Here is a 21,764-nt window from a genome sequence, read left to right as displayed (position 1 = left end):
TATAGAACACATATTCCAAAAATTTAGATGGAACCAAAAAAGAACACGAATAGCCTCAACAATCTTGAAAAAGAAGAATAAAGTAGGAGGCATCACACTTCCTGATATCAAGTTATACTACAAGGCCATTGTACTCAAAACAGCTTGGTACTGGCATAAGAACAGGCATATAGATCAATGAAACAGAACAGAGAACCCAGAAATAAACCTGCACCTTTATGGATAATTGATATTTGACAAAGGAGGTAAGAGCATACAATGGAGTAAAGACAGCCTCTTCAACAAATAGTGTTGGGAAAATTGGACAACTACCTGCAAAAAAATGAAACTAGACCACCAACTTACACCATTCACAAAAATAAACTTAAAATGGATAAAAGACTTAAATGTAAGTTGTGAAACCATAAGCATCTTAGAAAAAAACATAGGCAGTAAGCTCTCCGACATCTCTCACAGAAACATATATATATTTTCTGATTTATCTCCATGGGAAAGTGAAATAAAATACAGGATAAACAAATGGGACTATATCAAACTAAAAACCTTTTGCACAAGTAAAGACAATAAGAGCAGAATAAAAATACAAACCACACAATGGGAGAACATATTCGCCAATATGTCCGATAAGGGGTTAATAATTAAAATTTATAAAGAACTTGTAAAACTCAATACCAGGAAGATAAACAATTTAATCAATAAATGGGCAAAAGGAAATAAAATGTCACTTCTCCAAAGAAGACATAGAGATAGCCAATAGGCGTATGAAAAAAATGCTTAACATCACTAATCAATAGAGAAATGCAAATTAAAATCACAATGAGATACCACCTCACACCAGTCAGAATGGCGCTCATCAACAAAACAACACAGAATAAGTGCTGGCGAGGGTGTGGAGAAAAGGGAACCCTCCTGCACTGCTGGTGGGAATGCAGACTGGTGCAGCCACTGTGGAAAACAGTATGGAGATTCCTCAAAAAGTAAAATATGGAACTGCCTTTTGTCTCAGTCACCCACTTTTAGGAATATACCCCAAGAATACCATAGCAGTGTTTCTAAAGTAGAAATGCACCCCCATGTTTATGGCAGCGTTGTTCACAATAGCGAAGATCTGGAAACAGCCCACATGTCCATCAGTGGACGAGTGGATTAAAAAGCAGTGGTACATAATAACAATGGAATATTATGGGGCCATGAAAAAGAAGGAAATCTTACCTTTTGCGACAACATGGATAGACCTGGAAACTATTATGTTAAGTGAAATAAGTCAGGCAGAAAAAGGAAAATATTATATTACCTCATTCATTTGAGGAATACAATGAACAAGGTGATCTGAGAAACAGAATTGAGACAGAATATGGATAAAAGGAACCAGAAGAAAAGAGGACAGAGGAAAAGAGGATGATAGGAGGGAATAAACCTGAAGGGAAGGGGGGAGGGCGCTATGGGGAGGGAGGCAATGGAGATGTTGAGGGGAATATAAGGGAGGGTGGATGCATTTGGGGCAACACTAGAATCTATGTAAACACAATAAACTAAAATCAATTAAAAAAAAGAACAACACATTAAATTCAAATATGTAGAAGGAAGAAAATAATAAATAAAAAATAGAATTACAAAACAAAGATCAAAGAAACAGTTTTGATGATATGATTAAATGTTATTTAGTACTTCAGAAAAATAGTGATGAATTTGGCAAAAGTAATCAAAATATATTAATTGACAATATTAGGGATAAAGAGAGAAATGTAATTTCACATTGAGTTGAGTTTTTAATCTTTCAAAGAATGTGTACAACTTGATGCAAAAAATAATTAAAACTGTAATACAATAGTAATTTCTTAGAAAAATATTAATTATCAAAACTGACTTAACATAAGTAGAGCTCCCAGGTTTTGAAACTATAAAAAAAAAAATGAGTGAAGCTAAATATATCAATAGTAACACCAGACTAGTTAAACGTTAGCTAGTTCTTCATTAAAGTTCACAATATTTTTCACCTGGTCTTCATTTGAATCTAACTTCATATTTAGGAAAGTTATTATATATTTATTTCAAACCTGGATCTAACACTTTCTGTGCAGAGCATCTTCTGTAATTGCAGGAGACAGAATTCTTTTTATAATGAATACTGGTTCCAACAAATAAAGCAATTTCACTTTAAGCAAATTACTGATTCTTGCTAAATTTACTTACTTTCAGTAGCTAATTCCATACGTTTGTTGTACATATTATATGAGATCAATTCCACTAAAGCATTTAGCTCTGATTCAAAGTAAAGTTCATCAATTCCTGACTATTACTGTTGCATCCAATAGGGGATTAATTAGTAACTATTAATATGCCCTCCTCTGTGCTTTCATTGTATATTGCCCATTTGCATTTAACATAATTACATTCTATCTCTTTCTATGTCTCCCTTTTCCACTACATTCCCGAATTTTATTAATCTGATGATGTATTTAGAGACTACACATACATTTATATAGTTTAATATTTACCTATATAAGAACATATATAACATTACATATATTTGTATTTGTTTTATATAAACAAATATAAATATAATAATATACAAATATATAAAACTGTTTTATATATCTACATGTATATTTATCAAATGTCTATATAAAACTATGTACTTTATATATAAATATACATATATGTATATAATTTTTTCAGTATTTATATCCTGACTCTGTCAGAAGATTTGAAGTGATTAACAAAAAAATATAGATACTGAGGCTCTGGCCTGGCTGTGCACTGGATATAACATCAACCCAGTGTACCAGAGGTCACGTGTTCAATCCCCAGTCTGGGAATATATCAGAAGCAATCAATGAGTGCACAACTAAATGAAACAATTAAGTGAAACAATGACTTGATGCTTCTCTCTCTCTTTCTCTCTCAAATCAACAGAAAAATTAAAATACCTCTCTATATAGATACTAGCTGTACCTAGCCACGTGTTGCTGTGACTCAGTCTGGTTAAATGGAAAAGAAAGAAAAGAGAAAGCACACGTTTCTAATATGTTTAATTTCACAATGTTTGTGGGTATACAATATTTTTTGTTGTTCCATTATCTGTGCAGATATAGAGATTGTCTGGTTTGCTAACTCTAGAACACACAACATATAATTGTCCATGTGAGAAGCAATCTGTTTCTAGATCTAAACCACACAATTCTAAAGATTGGCCCTGAGCTTTGTTGATGGTGATTGCAAACGCCAATCGAATTGGGAACTGCAATCTCTTAAATTGAAATGGCATATCCATTGGAATCACAGGAATGCAAGGAATGAAGGCATATTCACCTTTGAAAGGTCCTGTCAAGATTGTTCCTTCTATGACGTTGCTCATTAATTTTTTTTTACTGCAAGCCGCGTGCTGTTGCAAAGCTTTGGCTGGTTGATATTTCGCAATGTAATGATTGGCACGCCGATTTTCAATTGCAGTACGTGTGCTGGCATTCCTGGTAGATCAAGTGAATTCAAAAATTCTGCTGGATAATTAATCACTTCATCTGCTTTCACAAGAATGTCGACGGACTTGTATGTGACTGCCTCGCTTTGAATGTTAGACTGAATAATATTGTTAAGTTCGTAGACGTCTTTGCTCTTGGCCACAAGAATAGCTTGTTCACTCAGCCAATCATGATTCTTATAATTGGTTTGAATATTGGGAAATACTTTTTCAACTAATTCTTCTTTTGACGTCACTAAATTGCAGAAGTTTTGAGGCAATAAAATTCGTCCTGAGGTCAGATCAACCAGCACTTTTTTTGTTCCCAATTTCCAGCGATTGATGTGAGAATATCTCAGCTGATCAATCATTCTGCAGCTGGACACGCATATTTGTAGTTGATTTTAACATCTTTACGTGTCGCCACAAAGTAGAATATTTCAGGCAAGCATTTATTACATCTGCTGGTGTTGATTGAGGAATTACAGGTAATGTTTGCCTGAAATCTCCTGCAAGCAATATTAATGCGTTCCCAAGTGGTCTGATGTTTCCACACAAATCTTGCAATGATCGATCAAGTGCCTAGAACGATTTTTTGTGCGCCATTGTGCATTCATCTCAAACAATAAGTTTGCATTTCTGCAATACTTTTCCTATGCCGGATGCTTTGAAAATGTTGCACGTGGGAGTTTCAATGAATTGCATGTTTAGTGGCAATTTCAAAGCAGAATGAGCAGTTCTTCCACCTGGTTACAATGTCACAGCTATTCCAGACAAAGTAAGAGCTAAGGCTATGTCATTTTGGGATTGAATTGCTGCCAGAATCAATCTAATTAGGAACTTTTTATTTTAATAATTTTATTTTTTTAATGGGGTGGCATCAATAAATCAGGATACATATATTCAATGATAACAAGTCCAGGTTATCTTGTCGTTCAATTATGTTGCATACCCATCACCCAAAGTCAGATTGTCCTTTGTCACCTTCTATCTAGTTTTCTTTGTGCCCCTCCCCCTCCCCATTTCCCTCTCCCTCTCCCCCCTCATCCCTCCCCCTGTAACCACCACACTCTTATCAATGTCTCTTAGTTTCACTTTTATGTCCCACCTACGTATGGAATAATGCAGTTCCTGGTTTTTTCTGATTTACTTATTTCACTTCATATAATGTTATTAAGATCCCACCATTTTGCTGTAAATGATCCAATGTCATCATTTCTTATGGCTGAGTAGTATTCCATAGTGTATATGTGCCACATCTTCTTTATACAGTTATCTATTGACGGGGTTTTGGTTGTTTCCATGTCCTGGCCACTGAACAATGCTGCAATGAACATGGGGCTGCATGTGTCTTTACGTATCAATGTTCCTGAGTTTTGGGGGTATATACCCAGTAGAAGGATTGCTGGGTCATAAGGTAGTTCTCTTTTCAGTTTTTTGAGGAACCATCATACTTTCTTCCATAATGGTTGTACTACTTTACATTCCCACCAACAGTGGATGAGGGTTCCTTTTTCTCCACAGCCTCTCCAACATTTGCTATTACCTGTCTTGTTAATAATAGCTAATCTAACAGGTGTGAGGTGGTATCTCATTGCAGTTTTGATTTGCATTTCTCTAATAACTAATGAAGATGAGCATCTTTTCATATATCTGTTGGCCATTTGTATTTCTTCCTGGGAGAAGTGTCTGTTCATGTCCTCTTCCCATTTTTTTATTGGATTGTTTGTTTGTTGTTGAGTTTTATGAGTTCTTTGTATATTTTGGATATTAGGCCCTTATCTGAGCTGTTGTTTGAAAATATCATTTCCCATTTAGTTGGCTGTCTGTTTATTTTGATATCAGTTTCTCTTGCTGAGCAAAAACTTCTTAGTCTGATGTAGTCCCATTCATTAATTTTTGCCTTCACTTCTCTTGCCTGTGGAGTCAAATTCATAAAATACTCTTTAAAACCCAGGTCCATGAGTTTAGTACCTATGTCTTCTTCTATGTACTTTATTGTTTCAGGTCTTATTTTTAGATCTTTGATCCATTTTGAGTTAATTTTAGTACAAGGGGACAAACTGTAGTCGAGTTTCATTCTTTTGCATGTGGCTTTCCAGTTTTCCCAGCACCATTTATTGAAGAGGCTTTCCTTTCTCCATTGTGTGTTGTTGGCCCCTTTATCAAAAATTATTTGACCATATAGATGTGGTTTTATTTCTGGGTTTTCTATTCTGATCCATTGGTCTGAGTGTCTATTTTTCTGCCAATACCATGCTGTTTTGATTGTCGTGGCCCTATAATATAGTTTGAAGTCAGGTATTGTAATGCCCCCAGCTTCATTCTTTTCTTTAGGATTGCTTTGGCTATTTGGGATTTTTTATAATTCCATATAAATCTGATGATTTTTTGTTCCATTTCTTTAAAAAATGTCATTGGAATTTTGATGGGAATTGCATTAAATTTGTATATTGCTTTGGGTAATATGGCAATCTTGATTATATTTATTCTTCCTAACCAAGAACAAGGAATATTCTTCCATCTCATTATATCTTTTTCGATTTCCCTTAACAATGGTTTATAGTTTTCATTATATAAGTCCTTTACATTCTTTGTTATGTTTATTCCTAAATATTTTATTTTTTTGGTTGCAATCGTGAAGGGGATTATTCTTTTGAGTTCATTCTCAAATGTTTCATTGTTGGCATATAGAAAGGCTATTGACTTCTGTATGTTAATTTTGTATCCTGCGACCTTACTGTATTGGCTTATTGTTTCTAGTAGTCTTTTTGTGGATTCTTGGGGTTTTCGATGTATAGGATCATATCATCTGCAAAAAGTGATACCTTTACTTCTTCTTTTCCGATATGGATGCCTTTTATTTCTTTGTCTTGTCTGGCTAGATTGCTCTGGCTAGAACCTCTAGTACCCCATTAAATAAGAGTGGAGAGAGTGGACAACCCTGTCTTGTTCCTGATTTAAGGGGGAAAGCCTTCAGTTTAGTGCCATTTGATATGATGTTAGCTGATGGTTTATTATATATGGCCTTTATCATGTTGAGATGTTTTCCTTCTATACCCATTTTGTTGAGAGTCTTAAACATAAAATTGTGTTGTATTTTATCAAAAGCCTTTTCTGCGTCTATTGATAAGATCATGTGGTTTTTGTTCTTTGTTTTGTTGATATGGTGTATTATGTTAACCGTTTTACGTATGTTGAACCATCCTTGAGATTCTGCGATGAATCCCACTTGATCATGATGTATTATTTTTTTAATATGTTGTTGTATTCGATTTGTTAGTATTTTGTTTAGTATTTTAGCATCTGTGTTCATTAGAGATATTGGTCTGTAGTTTTCTTTTTTTGTGCCATCCCTGCCTGGTTTTGGTATGAGGGTTTTGTTGGCTTCATAAAATGTGTTTGGAAGTATTGCTTCTTCTTCAATTTTTTGGAAGACTTTCAGTAGAATAGGAACCAAGTCTTCTTTGCATGTTTGATAAAATTCGCTGGTATAGCCATCTGGGCCTGGACTTTTATTTTTGGGGAGGATTTTAATGTTTTTTTCTATTTCTTCTCTACTAATAGGTCTGTTTAGGCTTTCTGCTTCTTCTTGACTCAGTCTAGGAAGGTTGTATTGTTCTAGGAATTTATCCATTTCTTCTAGGTTGTTGAATTTAGTGGCATAAAGTTTTTCATAGTATTCTACAATAATTCTTTGTTTGTCTACGGTGTCCGTGGTGATTTCTCCTCTTTCATTTTGGATTTTGTTTATATGAGTTCTTTCTCTTTTTTCCTTGGTAACCCTTGCCAAGGGTTTGTCAATTTTGTTGATCTTTTCAAACAACCAGCTCCTTGTTCTATTAATTTTTTCTATAGTTTTTCTGTTCTCTATTTCATTTATTTCTGCTCTGATTTTTATTATCTCCTTTCTTCGGCTGGTTTTGGGTTGTCTTTGTTCTTCTTTTTCTAGTTCCTTAAGGTGTGAAGTTAAGTGGTTCACTTGGGCTCTCTCTTGTTTGTTTATATATGCCTGAAGTGATATGAATTGAGTTTTTCATCTCTGTTTGATTTGTTTGTATAGTTTCAATTTCCTTGGAAATATATTCTTTGTGTTCATTGAGTTGTTTTCTGAGCTCCCTAAATTGCCTTTCTGTGTTTTCTTGTATATCTGAGTATTTTTAGGATTTCTATTTTAAATTCTCTGTCGTTTAACTCCAAGGTTTCCAATATATTAAATTTTTTCTCCGTAGATTTTTCCTCATCAATCTGTGTTACCTCTCTTTCTTTTGTATTCATGATATTCGATTTTCTCTTCCTTAATGGCATCTGAGGGTGGTTTTGTTGATAGTATTGATGAGATTTAATAAAGAATAAAATGTTAAAAAAATAAAAAATCAAAGAGTTGTTTGTTTTTTTAAAAAAATTAATAATGAAATAAAGAAAAATTAAATAAAATAAAAATTAAAAAAGGAAATTATTCCCCCCCTCCTTTTTTTCTCTCCTCTCCTCTCTCCTCTTTCTTGAGAAAATCTTGTGGTGAACTGTGAATTATATTGTACTAAATAGAACAAACAATGCCTGTAATGGAGGGCCTGAATTGGGGAGAAGTAATAAAGGGGCAAAAAAAAAGGGGGGGGTATGGACCCACCAAAAGCAAATAAGGAAAAAATTTGGATCAAGAATAAAATGGTTTGCTTTTAGGTGTTGGTTGACTAAGAGTTATGATGAGAGGAATAAGAGGGAAACAGGAAAATGGGGGGACAAATTAAAAAATTACTATTGTATTTAGTGGAACAAGAACTAGATAAAATGGAGAGCCAGGGATGGGAGCACTGCTAGTGAGTTAAAAAGGTGAAGTAAAAACCCCCCAAAATTCCACAAACACAAGTTTGAGTCCCAGATAAGATAATTTATTCATTATTGAGGTTTGAATGAGAGGAGACCTAAAGGAGAAAGGAAGAAACTAATATAGAGGGAGAAAAGAAAGAGAGAGAGAAAAAAAGAGAAAACTACTAGAAGAAGAAAAAAGAAAAAAGAAGAGAGAGAGAGAGTTAAGGGTTTTGGAGTGCAACCCTCATAGAGAGAAAGGAAGAGGAAAGAAAAGATATTGGGAGATGTTACACTTATGGGTGGTGTATTTCAAGGAGAGGAGAGAGTAAGACCGGCAGAGAGTTAAACTACTAAATTGGAAGAGGAAAAAAAAATCAAGAATGAAGATAAGAGAAACAAACGAACAAATATAATAAAATGGGATAGGTTATAAAGTCTGCAGATTATTCTTGATTTTGAGAGGTTATCTTCTTGCTTTTTCTTTTCTCTCCCTCTTCCTGGTCGGTGACTCTGTACCCCGGGTTCTTCCCCTTTGGCACGCTCAGGTAGAGGTTTGCAGTTGATAAATCTCTACGGCGATGTCATGTATTGTGTTTCAGTCTTGTTGGCAGTCGAGGCTCATTAGCATTTATAGGCTCCGACAATGAGAGAGTCCGTGTTCCTGAAGCCTCTCTCCTAGTCTTTCCTTCCTCAATTAGTAGCCTGATAATCCAGCTATGGGGTTGCTGCTGCCTCTGCCTGGATAGTAAGAGGCTCAAAGAGCTGACAACTCCCCACTCTATTCCCACTCAGCACAGGGCTCTGGGTAAGGCTCGGTCAGTCAGAGCTGCTAGCATAATCAGGCGGGGCTTCCGCCCACTCAAAGACCTCTGGCTCTGCCCCTCTGTCCAGTAACACGGGCGGGCGCCCACTCCCAGGGTGCTTGGAGGAAACTGTCGCTCATTATCTGTGCACGCAGACCAGGATATCAGGCCAGCAGTCTCACACTCTGAGTGAAACCCCCACCTGCACGGAAAAGTTCCAGCATTGGAATTGGCTCTCGCTCCCACCCCATGTGTGGCTTTTTCAGGGCGCTGGGGTGGCCTGGAGATTCTGCTTTTGGCCCACACAAATGCCCCTGACTCTGCCCCTCTGTAGGATAATGCGGGCGCCCACTACTGAGGTGCTCGGAGGAATCTCTTGCCCACTCTCCGTGCGCGCAGACCAGGATATCAGGCCGGCCGTCTCTCACCGTCTGAGTGAAACCCCCACCACACGGAAAAGTTCCAGCATTGGAATTAGTTCTCACTCCCTCCCCATGCGCAGCTTTTTCAGGGCACTGGGGCAGCCTGGAGATTCTGCTTTTGGCCCACACAAAGGCCCCTGACTCTGCCTCTCTGTGGGATAACACGGGCGCCCACTGTCGAGGCACTCGGAGGAATCTCTCGCCCACTATCTGCGCACGCAGACCAGGATATTAGGCAGGCCTCCTCATCCTCTGAGTGAAACCCCTGCCTGCACAGAAAAGTTCCAGTGTTGGAATTAGTTCTCGCTCCCTCCCTGTGCGCAGCTTTTTCAGGGCGCTGGGGCGGTCTGGAGATTCCACTTTCAGCCCACACAAAGGCCTCTGACTCTGCCTCTCTGTGGGATAATACGGGCGCCCATTCCCGGGGTTTCAAAAGAATCTCCCACCCACTATCTGCACACGCCGACCAGGAGATCGGGGAATATGGCTGCCCCACTTGTCTTTGTCTGGGTTTGGCATGAGTGTTAGCTTGTATTGCCTGGGTTGCCACAGGCACAGTTCTTCCTCGGCTTGGATCTCCGTGCCACAGACTGGTTTGGCCGTTTGTGCTGCGACCTGGATCTATTCACCCCCCTTGCCCACCTTAGTTTCTATATTCTCAGTTCCCAGTGAAAGCAGCCCTGTTTAGGTTAGTGAGGAAGGCAGAGCATTTCTTACTCCCTATTTCCTTCGGGGTTTGATTATATATTTAGCCAATTTTTCGCTCCACCATACCTTCGGGTGCATTGCGAAACATCTGGAGGCTTCAAGGATAGGTTTTTCTGTTTCTGGTTGAAGATCTTGTTGAGTTTTGGGGGGGATTTATCGGTATCACTTCCTACCGAGCCATTACTCTGACATCATCTCCGTCTAATTAGGAACATTTTACCAGTTCCTCCTGGCACATCTAAGAAGAAGATTTCTCCAACCCCGTTATTGACAGTTTGCATTATTTGATTGTAAATGCCTTTTTGCTCAAGCGTTAGCTTAGGAATATTTGATTGCACATATGACAAAAGATCATCTGTGTTGTAATTTTGTTCATGACAGAATTCTACATTGATTAGCAACAGATCAATTTGGTGATGGCATTCCCAATTGATTAAGAACTTTGTTTGCGATTTCTAAGCACAAATCTTCAATCACTATCAACGCTTCATTGTAGATTTCTGCTGTGAAATCCATGTTCATATTTTGAATTTTCCTTGTGTATCCAACTGAAAATATCTTCAGCCATATGCGATTTATATTTCTCCCATAACATTGAAATGGAATCATAAAATATTTAGTATACTGTGTGTTGCTTTTATGTCCAACAGATGGCGCTGTTTTTCAAAAAAAACGTTTTTACCTGTCACAGGTATGACATCTATATAATTGTAGGTATATAAAAACATAAAAACATGCATGTATTCAAATGCAATGTTGTGTCAAAATTTCAAAGCAATCAGTGAAGAACTTTCAGAGATTTAAAATTTTGAACAAACAAACATTTACATTTTTATTTATATAGATTGACTGGTACTGTTAAAAAGAATTATATAGTGATAAGGTAAACATTCCAAATATATCAAAAACATAAACTAAGTTAAAATTTACTAAAAAATTTTACCTTGAAGCTTCATGGCAACCTAGGCAAAAGAGTAATATACTTCTCTGTGTCTGACAGTAAGAAGTCCATCTGTTAGTCTGTTGGTAAACTCAGTGATAGCATTAAAAATAATTTCTCTGTGCATCTTAGAGAAAGAGATATTGTAAGTTAAAAACTGTCTTCATAAGTAAAGGTACTGAAGGAAATCAACAAATGGTTTTAATACACACACACACACACACACACACACATATATATATAGTTTTAAAATATATAAACTATTCTGTTAAAACTGTTTAAAATATAAAAACTATTCTGTTAAAAAGGTAACTAGGGAAGAAGTCTGCTTTACTGACTGGACTAGAAAAATACACCATTTTGTGCTTCAACTTATAATAAACTTCTAAAATGGTTGAGATCTTTGTAAAACATTTTGATTATCTTCCCATAATGTCAACAATTATAAGCAAGGTTTTCTAGGTTGTGATGGTAGACTCTGGCTCAGAACCTTTCTGAAAATGACATCATCATTAAAATCCCAGGTTCTCTAACTTTCAAGATTCTAGCACATCCCCTAAGAAGCTCAGCACAACCTGGTCACCCATCTTGACATGGTTAGAAGGAGTTTACTCTGCTGTGTGATGCTGTTGCCTTTTGCTTTCTGCAAATTAGTCTATGCTGATATTGTAGCCAACTCTCACTGCTTCACTAAACAACCTGAAAACAAGGCAGTGTCCAAGAAGTAAGACCAAGACCTTTTCACTCTGAGACTATCCCACGTTTGCTATGATTGGCCAATAAGATAGGAAGTGAACAGAGTATACCAGGACTCTATGGTGCTCTGAGTCATAATCAGAAAGCCTATTAGATAAGTATAATAATACTGTTGATGCCTACCTAGGTCTCCTTTCCTGCACCAGTGCACCCAACATCCAGCTGCTAGTGACTCAGAGCTGCACTCATGGCCAATAGGGAACTGTCTCACATAGAAATACCCAAGAGATTAAGCTGTCCCATGGGAATGTCATTTAGTCAATGAATGTTTGAAATGATGGTTAAAGGTAACTGCCTTACCTCAATGTGGGACACATCTGCAGTACTGTTCCCTCCAGGTTTCCCTGATGGGGGCTGACTAAAACCAAATTTCAATATGACTACCATTTTGCTCATTTTCTTTCCTCACCTTGACTTCCATAAAGTTCTCCCTAAAAGTACTCTTTTGCACTAGAAGCCCTTCTTTCCTTCCTTCCTTCCTTCCTTCCTTCCTTCCTTCCTTCCTTCCTTCCTTCCTTCTTTCCTTCCTTTTTCTTTCCTTTCGTCCCAGCCTGAAGCAGGTACATACCTCCTATACTATACTCTCAAATTCTTTATAGGTAATGTACTCTTGATCCTATGTGATTTGAGCATATAATTCTCCCCTCTTGAGAGCTCTTTAAGACAAGAAACATATCTTAGGCATCTTTATATTCACAACATTCAGCAGAATTGATCCTTGGCAGACATTGTATGTATAAATGAATGGACATATGAATGAATAAAGAATTGACTTGGACTCTTTTGGTGAGGTTGAAAAGATGATTGACTGTTGCCTCTTCCAAAACATAACTTACTTAAAAATGAAAATTTCCAAATGAGTTGTTTTATGTTTCCTAGCATGTATATCTCAGCTCTTTATATAAAGTAGAAACCCTAGTATATTGGCAACTTCTTCTCCTTAAATGCACACACTCAGGCAGCATTGTTGGCCTTCTCATTGTGTTCACTCTGGTAAGTGAGGTTAGGAGGAACAAGCACTGTGTTAAGACAGAGGAAGGCAGCACTAAATTGTAAAGTAATAACCATAAATTATTGTGTCTCTGGGATCTGGCAGTTAGTGTTGGTTTTGGTGGGGGTGTTAAACATGGATTGCATCCATTAGTGCAGTGCAGGCTTGTTATTGCCATTTTCCACCCTTCTTCCAAGACTTCCCATCATTCAAGGGGCATTATAATTAGAGTTCACTGAAAATGAGGAGAATAAAAGGAGGGCTGCAGAAATCAGAGCAGCATTCTTTGCATATGACTTTTTATTATTTCTCTATGGGGAGTGCTTTCTCAATATCATTTACCATATATAATTTTTTTCTATGAGAATAGACTTTGTTGCATTGGGGCTCTTGCTATAAGTCAATGGGTTGGGAAAGCAATCTATTCTTCTTGACATTTTCAGTCAAGTAATAAAATTAGTTAATAAAGTCCCCAAAAATGGAACAAAAATGTCCTGTGTTGTTCACAATTTAAAATGTGGTGTAGACCTGTGGTGGCGCAGTGGATAAAGCGTCGACCTGGAAATGCTGAGGTCACCGGTTCGAAACCCTGGGCTTGCCTGGTCAAGGCACATATGGAAGTTGATGCTTCCAGCTCCTCCCCCTTCTCTCTCTGTCTCTCTCTTCTCTCTCTCCCTCTCTTTCTTCTCTAAAAAAGAATTAAAAAAATTTAAAAAAATAAAAAACAACCTTTAAAAAAATAAAAATTAAAAAAAATAAAATGTGGTGTAGGTGGTTTCTGCTGTAATCAAGGTAAAGCCCAGAAGAGAAGCCTCTAACAGTTGCAGTGTCCCTGGAGCCAATTTTAAAGTCTCTCCTTTACACTGTGGAGCCCGTTTCTCACCTGGAGCTGGGAAAATGGAATCCGCCATCCTTAGCACACACTCAGAACATTTTCTTGTCCCACCCTTATTGTTCATTTTCTGTGTTTTTAAATTTACTACCATCCTTATCCCACCCACTAACTTGTTAGCTCCTGGGAGGGTGAAAGTCAAGCCTATTTCACATGTATGCACATTTTTGCTCACTTGGTTTATTGGCTGCGTAAGAGAGTCATTGTGTTCTAATTAAAAGTGTAGAAGGTGCATACAAGTGCCCAGTTATGGTACATTTGTACCTATTTGGATCTTTAAACATGAAGATCAAGATAGCACATATGCACTTCTTTGTCTTGACCTTTGTATTAATTTTTTATTATTACATAACAGATTACCATCAACTGAGTGGCTCAAACAACACAAAATTATTATCTGACAGTTTCTGTGGCTCAGGAGTCTGGCACAGTGTTATTTTCTCTGGCTATTTCATGAAGCCATCTTCCTTATCAACTAATCCAGTTTTCTGTACCCATCTACTAACCTGAGCTCCTGAAATGGTTAAACCCAGGAATTTCTTCTGACTGATGCTTCATGGTCAGAAATGCAAGACAAATTTCAATTTAATTAAAATTTTTTATAAAATAACCAAAACAATAATTACCATTGTAATAAATTATTCTCTATCAGGTTCTCTGTTAAGCGTTTTATTAAAATATACCCCCCCCTTTTTTTAAGATGAGAAAACTGAGAAAGAAAGAGGTTTGAGTATGTAAGTCACCCATCTAAAAATTAGCGTCCGAAGTCAAATCCAAGGCTCTCTGAAACCAAATTCCTTTTCTGGTGCCATTCTTAATCTTTTCTTGCAATTTTTCCATCTCCCTGAATACCAAGCTACTGTTCCATCCTTTTCCACAGTCATTCCTCAGACTCTTAGTAATGCAGTCAGATGAACAGCTGGTTAACTTAATAAAGCTGGGTGCTTTGATTTATACCCACCAGACTTTCCACTCGTGAACACGGTTTGGCAAGTTAAAAACATTTAAGCTCATAATTAATCTATTTAAACATAACTGTACTTAAATACTCAGAGCCTGAAATTAGCTTTTAATATGAGATGGCTGTTGAAATTGTATAATATCGTTCTTATATGTGTCAAGCAATGGAGATGATTATGATATACATACATCATATGCACACTCACCATCATAATCATCATCACTAGCATGTGTAAATTCTACTCTGTGTCTGATATACTGCTAGCTTTTACATAAATTATTTAATTTAAGCATCATAAAATTTTTCAAAATAAATATCAATGAGACTTGTTTTACCAACGAAGAAACTGAGACTCAGAAATGTTAAAGAGGTTACTAAAAGTCCTCTCACTAAATATCAGAGGTTTAATTTGAATTTTTCTGCGTCTTTCATGTCCTGTAATCTTCCCAAATAACATACATTAGAAGGCACAGGATCATGTCTTACAATGCTTCAGTATTTCCACCAGTGTTTAGCATGGTGACCTGTAACTCCCAGGTGACCAAGAAATATTAGTTTAATTAAAGGTTAGAGTCTGGATCCTCATAGAAATTAAAGGTAGAAACCTAGAGAATACCACAGAAACTTTACATCACACAATGTATGTCTTCAAAAAAGTTGTACAATTCATCCCAGCAAAGATAAGAAGCATTATATTGGCAATACCAACTCTTGGTGTTGTCTTCGAGAGATGATAAAAAAAAAAACCTTGCATTTAGAAATCTCTTTGAATTTTTTGACGTATTGTCACAATTCCTTTCAATCAAGGAGTGATTTTGTTAATAAAATCAGAAATAGTCAACTCTACTATATTATGCTAATGAACAGGAAGGAATGATCACCTTAAACTGAAATACTAAACAAATACATTAGTTCAGAAAAGCTCAGCCAGCAGCAGGATATAATTCACCTAGTTGCTGTTATGTTTTGTATGGAATGGATTTGGAAGTCCTGCTTATCTAAGTGGTATATGTGGGTGCGGTGAGCTGTTGCAAGCAAGCCATTTCAATTATGCAAGAGTATAAACTACTTTAGAATTACATTGTAAACAGCATTTCCAATCTTGTATTGCAATTATACATTGAATGCAGAATCAAATCAGAATATAGAAATCCCAAAGATTACTGGCAGGAATAAAAAAGAGAGACCTGACTCTCTAAACAAAGGCATAATTTCCCAGCAGCTGGCTGGGCATCCCCAGCCGCCACTCAGTTACATTCTTGCCACACAGATGGTCCCACAGGTTTAACTGCAAGCGACCCGGTCATGGAACACCGCTGACACTGAATCTGTTCATTTTGTCCCATTTTTTTTTACTTTCAGAACTAACTCACTTAATTCATTAACAATTAGTCTTAACTAACAATCAGATTGGAGCATAGGAGGCAGCAGTGATGATATGGCCAAAACCATGGGTATTAAAATTGATAAATCTGGGTTCAAGTCAGAGGCCTGGCACCTAAAAGAGCTCAGGCAATGACTTAACAGCTGTGGGCTTAGCCTCATCCTCTATAAAATGAGGAAAATATTATTATGCATGTCTCAAGATTATTGTAACTGTAAAAGATCTAATACATGGATAAAAACTTGTCTCAGTGCTGGGAGGCATAATTTCTCAATAAATATCAATTGCTCTTAGACTTGAATTCTGGAATGGTAATGTGAGGAGCTTCCCAGAGAAATGACAGTAGCTGGTGAAAAATATTTTTGAAAATTCAACTCTCTGGAAATAGTACTAAAGGTATACAGAATATGAAGAAACATTTACTCAAGTAAATCCATCAAACCAGGGTAAAAACAGTAAAGGGCTATGTCAGCTGAACCACTAGTAACTTCCACCATCCCTCTCACCCCAGTTCAGCGTGATGGAAATGCCCTTCTACACAGGTTGAGCCAAGAACACTAGGCTCTGTCATACCACAGACCAGAGCCAACAGAGGTGGTTTCTCTTTGGGAAAGAAAAGCTAGCAGTAGATCTTAATCTCCTACTTATGAGGTTAAATAAGTCCAGGCAACTATAGCCAAGAGGTTAAAGACTCTTTTCCTTCACCCAGCGTCCACTGTAGGGGAAGACCCTACTTCAGGCAGAGCAGCAGAGGAACAGGCCTACACTGCCCTCTCTTGGGATGCTCCAAGTACAGAAGGCAACCGTGCTTAGGAAAGTAAAAAAAGATACAAGAACAAGTTCTCAGAAAATAGAGAATATTAATGAAGAGATTAACAAAGAAGAACCAAATAAAAATGTTGGAGTTGATAGTACAATAACAAAAATGTTTACATCATGAGAGGGGCTCCACAGATCTGACATGGCACAAGAATCACACATCCAACAACAGCAAGACACACATTCTTCACAAGTGAACATGGGGTACTTTTAGAAGTCAACCATCTGTTGAGCTATAAGACAAGTCCAAATAACACATTTATATTTGAAGGAAGTTTGATAGAGATGATGAAATCAGAAGAACAGAGAAACAATAAAAAGAAAATGAACATATATTCAAAAATATTGGATACCATTAAGCAGAACAACATACACATAATTGAAGTACCATGAAAAGAAGAAAAGAGGGAAAAAGAGCAGAAAGAATATTTTATTAAATAATGGCTGAATATTTGATAATTTGATACAAAATATTAACCAACACTCAAGAAGCTCAGTGAACTTAATGTAGTATAAATTCAAGGAGATTATCACTCAGAGACATCACAGTAACCACCCAGAGACACGACATCATAATAAAAAATACTGAAAATTAGACAAAAATTTTTTGAAAGCAGCAATAAAAAAAATGGTATATCACCCCTGAACAGTCAGCTCAGTGATGGAGTGTTGGCCCAGGATGTGGATGTCCTGGGTTCAATTCCCATTCAGGGCACACAGGAGAGGCGACCATTTGCTTCTCCTCCACCTTTCCTTCTTTCCTCTTTCTCTCTCTTATTGTCTCTCTCTCTCTCTCTCTCCCCTTCCCACAGCCATGGCTAGATTGGCTGGAGTGCACTCTACCCAGGTGCTGAGGCTGGCTCCATGAAGCCTCTGCCTCAGGTGCTAAAAATAGCTTGGTTGCAAGTATGGCCCCAGATGGGCAGAGCATCAGCCCCAGACAGAAGTTGCTGGGTGGATCCTGGTTGGGGCACATGCGGAAGTCTGTCTCTCTTTATCCCCTCCTCTTACTTGGAAAAGGAGGGGGGAAATGGTATATCATGTTCAAGGAAAACCCAGTCAGAAAAATATCTGATTTTTTTTTTTTTTTTTTTTTTAGATTTAATTTCTTTCTTTTTTTTTTTAAAGATTTTATTTATTCATTATAGAAAGGAGAGAGAGAGAGAGAGAGAGAAGGGGGGAGGAGCAGGAAGCATCAACTCCCATATGTGCCTTGACCAGGCAAGCCCAGGGTTTTGAACCGGCAACCTCAGCGTTTCCAGGTTGACGCTTTATCCACTGCGCCACCACAGGTCAGGCAAAAAATATCTGATTTTTAAAATCAAAAGTAATATAAGCCAGAATGCGGTGGGATGACAGATTTAAAGTTCTAATATGAAAAAAACAACTCTGCAACTAAGAATCTTAACCCAACCAAAACTATCTTTCAAAAATAAAGATACTATAATGTCATTCCCAGGTAAACAAGAACTGACATAAATTTTTTGCTACCAGGCCCACCTTATAGAAACACTAAGGAAATTCTTCAGAAAGCAGGTGACCTCAGACATTCATTTGCATCCAAATAGCATTGGTAAAGGAAATTTTGTACATAATTATCCATGACAGTATAATTGCTACTTCTCTTTCTTCACTTAAATTATTTAAAAAGCAATTGCCAGGAACTATAGACATGTAATTGTATTGTTGGGCCTATAACATATATAAGCAATATATTTGACAATAAAACAGAAAGGGAGAAATGGGAGCAAGCTGTACTGGAGTGTGGAAACAGCACCAGATGGTAACCAGCATCCACAGCAACAATGAAGAGAGGGAGATGGAAAATGAGATCAATACAACAACCTGTGCATGTACACACATCCCCTTTCTTCCTTCAGCTTCTTTTTCTTTCTCTTTTTTTAAGACCTCATTCATTTTAGAGAGAGAAGAGAGAGAGAGAGAGAAGGGGGGAGGAGCAAGAAGCATCAACTCCCATATGTGCCTTGACTGGGCAAGCCCAGGTTTTCAAACCAGTGACCTCAGTATTCCAGGTCGATGCTTTATCCACTAAGCCACCACAAGTCCTTCTTTTAGCTTCTTTAAAAGACATACATGTATGTACAGTAATAACTATAACATTTATTTTTGGCTTTGTAACATATACAGATACAATGTGTATATAATGGTCATTATCACAAAAGGGAGAAGAGAGATTACAGCTATACAGTAGTAATGTTCCTATATCTCACTTGAAGTACATTCATTTGATTTAATGTGTATATGATATGCTATGAAGCAATCACTAACAAAAAAAATCTTTAAAGAAGTTTTTTTCTGGCTTCTTTTTCTCAGAATAATATTTTGAGAGTTCACATATTTTATATTGTGTTTTAGGAGTCTGTTTCTTTTTACTGCTTGGTGGTATTCCATTGTGTGAATACACCACAATGTGTTTACCTAGTGTCTTGTTGACTTTGAATAGCATTGTTTATTCACTTTATTTTTATTAACTTATAGTCTACTGACTGATTGAGAACTAGGTCAACTTGTTTCCCAAAAGTGGTAGTTAATAATGCACTCTGGGCAATAAACTTCTTACAACTAAATATATACCAGTATATTTTCAACAGAAAACAAATACTTATGAACAGATTTTTCACCAAAATTTTTCCATTATCAAATAAAGTTTGAAAATGCTGCAGCAATATACTTTCCACAAGAGCTCCAGTTTATTACCAGACTTGAATTATCCTGCAGTTAAAGAAACCTGCAGCTAAGGATTGCCAATGTTTATTAACCTTAGAATTTCCTTTCTATTTGTAATCTCTATAGATACAGATAGACCAGCATACAACACTATCCTAATACTAACACACATGCACACAGATTTCACAGTATACACCTGAGTAAATTGTGGGGGTAATTAAAAGATTAATTTAATGAAATAATATTCTACTTCAAGTGTAATGCTTCATGGGAAAGTGTTCTCATGGACTATAGAAAAGAAACTCATGAAATATGTATTTTGAAGTCACCTATTAATCTCATCTTTTAGTATGAAGCACAGAGGAGGGCAGAGATTTTTTTTCAAAGCCACATAAAAATTAATGGCAGAAAGTTAGAATTTTTTCCTTCAACTATCTACTCTATCATGCCTCTTTAGATATAATTCTAAATGCTTTTGATAATAAATATACATGTGGATGTAGGAGAATCGGCTTTCATGGGACAAGCTGCACATCTCTTACAGATGCTGATAGTACATATTTAGCATTTTAGTAAAAAGATGCTAGCTGGCCCTGGTATGAGAATTTGTAATAATTTCAGTGTGATATTCTCCTGATCCTCCCAGAAGCAGAGAGCACAGATGTAGCAGTGATTTAATGTTGCCATTCACTGGAAAGATGCAGCATAAACATAAAAGAGTGTGGAAATTGATGGCTTTGGTATAAAAGTGATTCAGATATTCAACTCCGAAGTCCAGGACAGGTTGGGAGGAAATCTGACCAGGTGGGGGCCAGCAAGCTGAGAAAGAAAAACGAAATGATTAATCATTAGAGAAACAAAAGAAAAAGAGGACTATGTAAAGTGGAAAACTAACTCAGTTGGAGAGACCTAGAAGGACAGGGAGTTACAGTTAAACTTTCCAGTATAAAATCTTAAGATGTTGTAGGTGAAGGATGGCCCAAGGATGACAGATTTTAGGATTTCCCTGGTTGAAACGGGATGGAGTCAATGGACAGTGGAGTGAGTTAGAGAAGAAACTGTGATCTGGATTGTGAAAGAGGCGATCCACATAGAGCTTTAAGGGCCCCCAAGAAGATGGAAATACTTGAGTAGAAAAAATAGATATTAGGCAGCAGATTATATCACCAGAAGACAGCAGTAAGAAAGGACATAGAATAGTAGCATGGCAGCATACCTCTCAAAGTAAGAGAGAATTTTACTAAAGAGAGGAGAATATTGTTCTGGAAGCCAGACTAAAGCAAAAGGTATGTGGACCACGGGAGGATGAACAGCTTCTCCTGAAGGGGGTAAAAAGGGGAATAGACTTGCAGAGACAGACTCAGATTTTGGTTAGAGCAAAATGGAAAGCAGATTTTTACCAAAAGATTAAAACATTGATGTGTTTGCATTGTAGAGGGTTCCAGAGGGCGGAGCAGCCATGGAGGGGAAGGAGAGGGGGAGTAGCAGATAGATCATAGATGATGAAGCACAGAAAATCTTTGGGAAGGAAATTTAGAGAAATATAAATAAGTAGGAGACAGCACGTCGGGGTAGCAACAGAGTAGGAAACGATGCTGGGAAGTGAGCTGATTCTAAAGAGCAAGTAACAAGAAGCCAAACTCTAGCTGAACTCATAGTTTCAGATCAGTAAGAGGAACAAGCTGTGTGGGAAAGACATTCTACATAAAGTTCACCACAGGAAGTGTGGTCCTAACGGAAGAAGCAAGGAATTCAGGGCAGACAAAAACAATAGATATAATAGATGCAATCACTTTGTAATAGATACAATGTCCATAAGCATTGAAAGAAGGTTATCCCTAGAGCAGAAAATAACTTTCAAATCACTGTCTCCCTCAGATTAGGGTGTGAATTCCATCAATAGTTCAATCTTCATTCTGATTTTTTCAACAATTCACTGCATTAATTTACACTCAAGTGTCAACTACAGGTAAAAATTTACCGATCCAATCCCTCATTTAAAGAAAAAGAGACTGAAGCTCACAAAAGATTAAGTGTCTGGAGCAAGGATGCAATGCTCGTTAGTGGGAGAGTTTGAACTTGAATGCTAGCACAAGAAGCTTTCCACAAGATCACACAGACACTCTGG

Source organism: Saccopteryx leptura, chromosome 1 (genome assembly GCF_036850995.1).
Source record: "Saccopteryx leptura isolate mSacLep1 chromosome 1, mSacLep1_pri_phased_curated, whole genome shotgun sequence".
Classification (NCBI taxonomy): domain Eukaryota; kingdom Metazoa; phylum Chordata; class Mammalia; order Chiroptera; family Emballonuridae; genus Saccopteryx; species Saccopteryx leptura.
The sequence above is the reverse complement of the archived record's forward strand: the minus strand, read 5'-3'. Positions refer to the sequence as shown.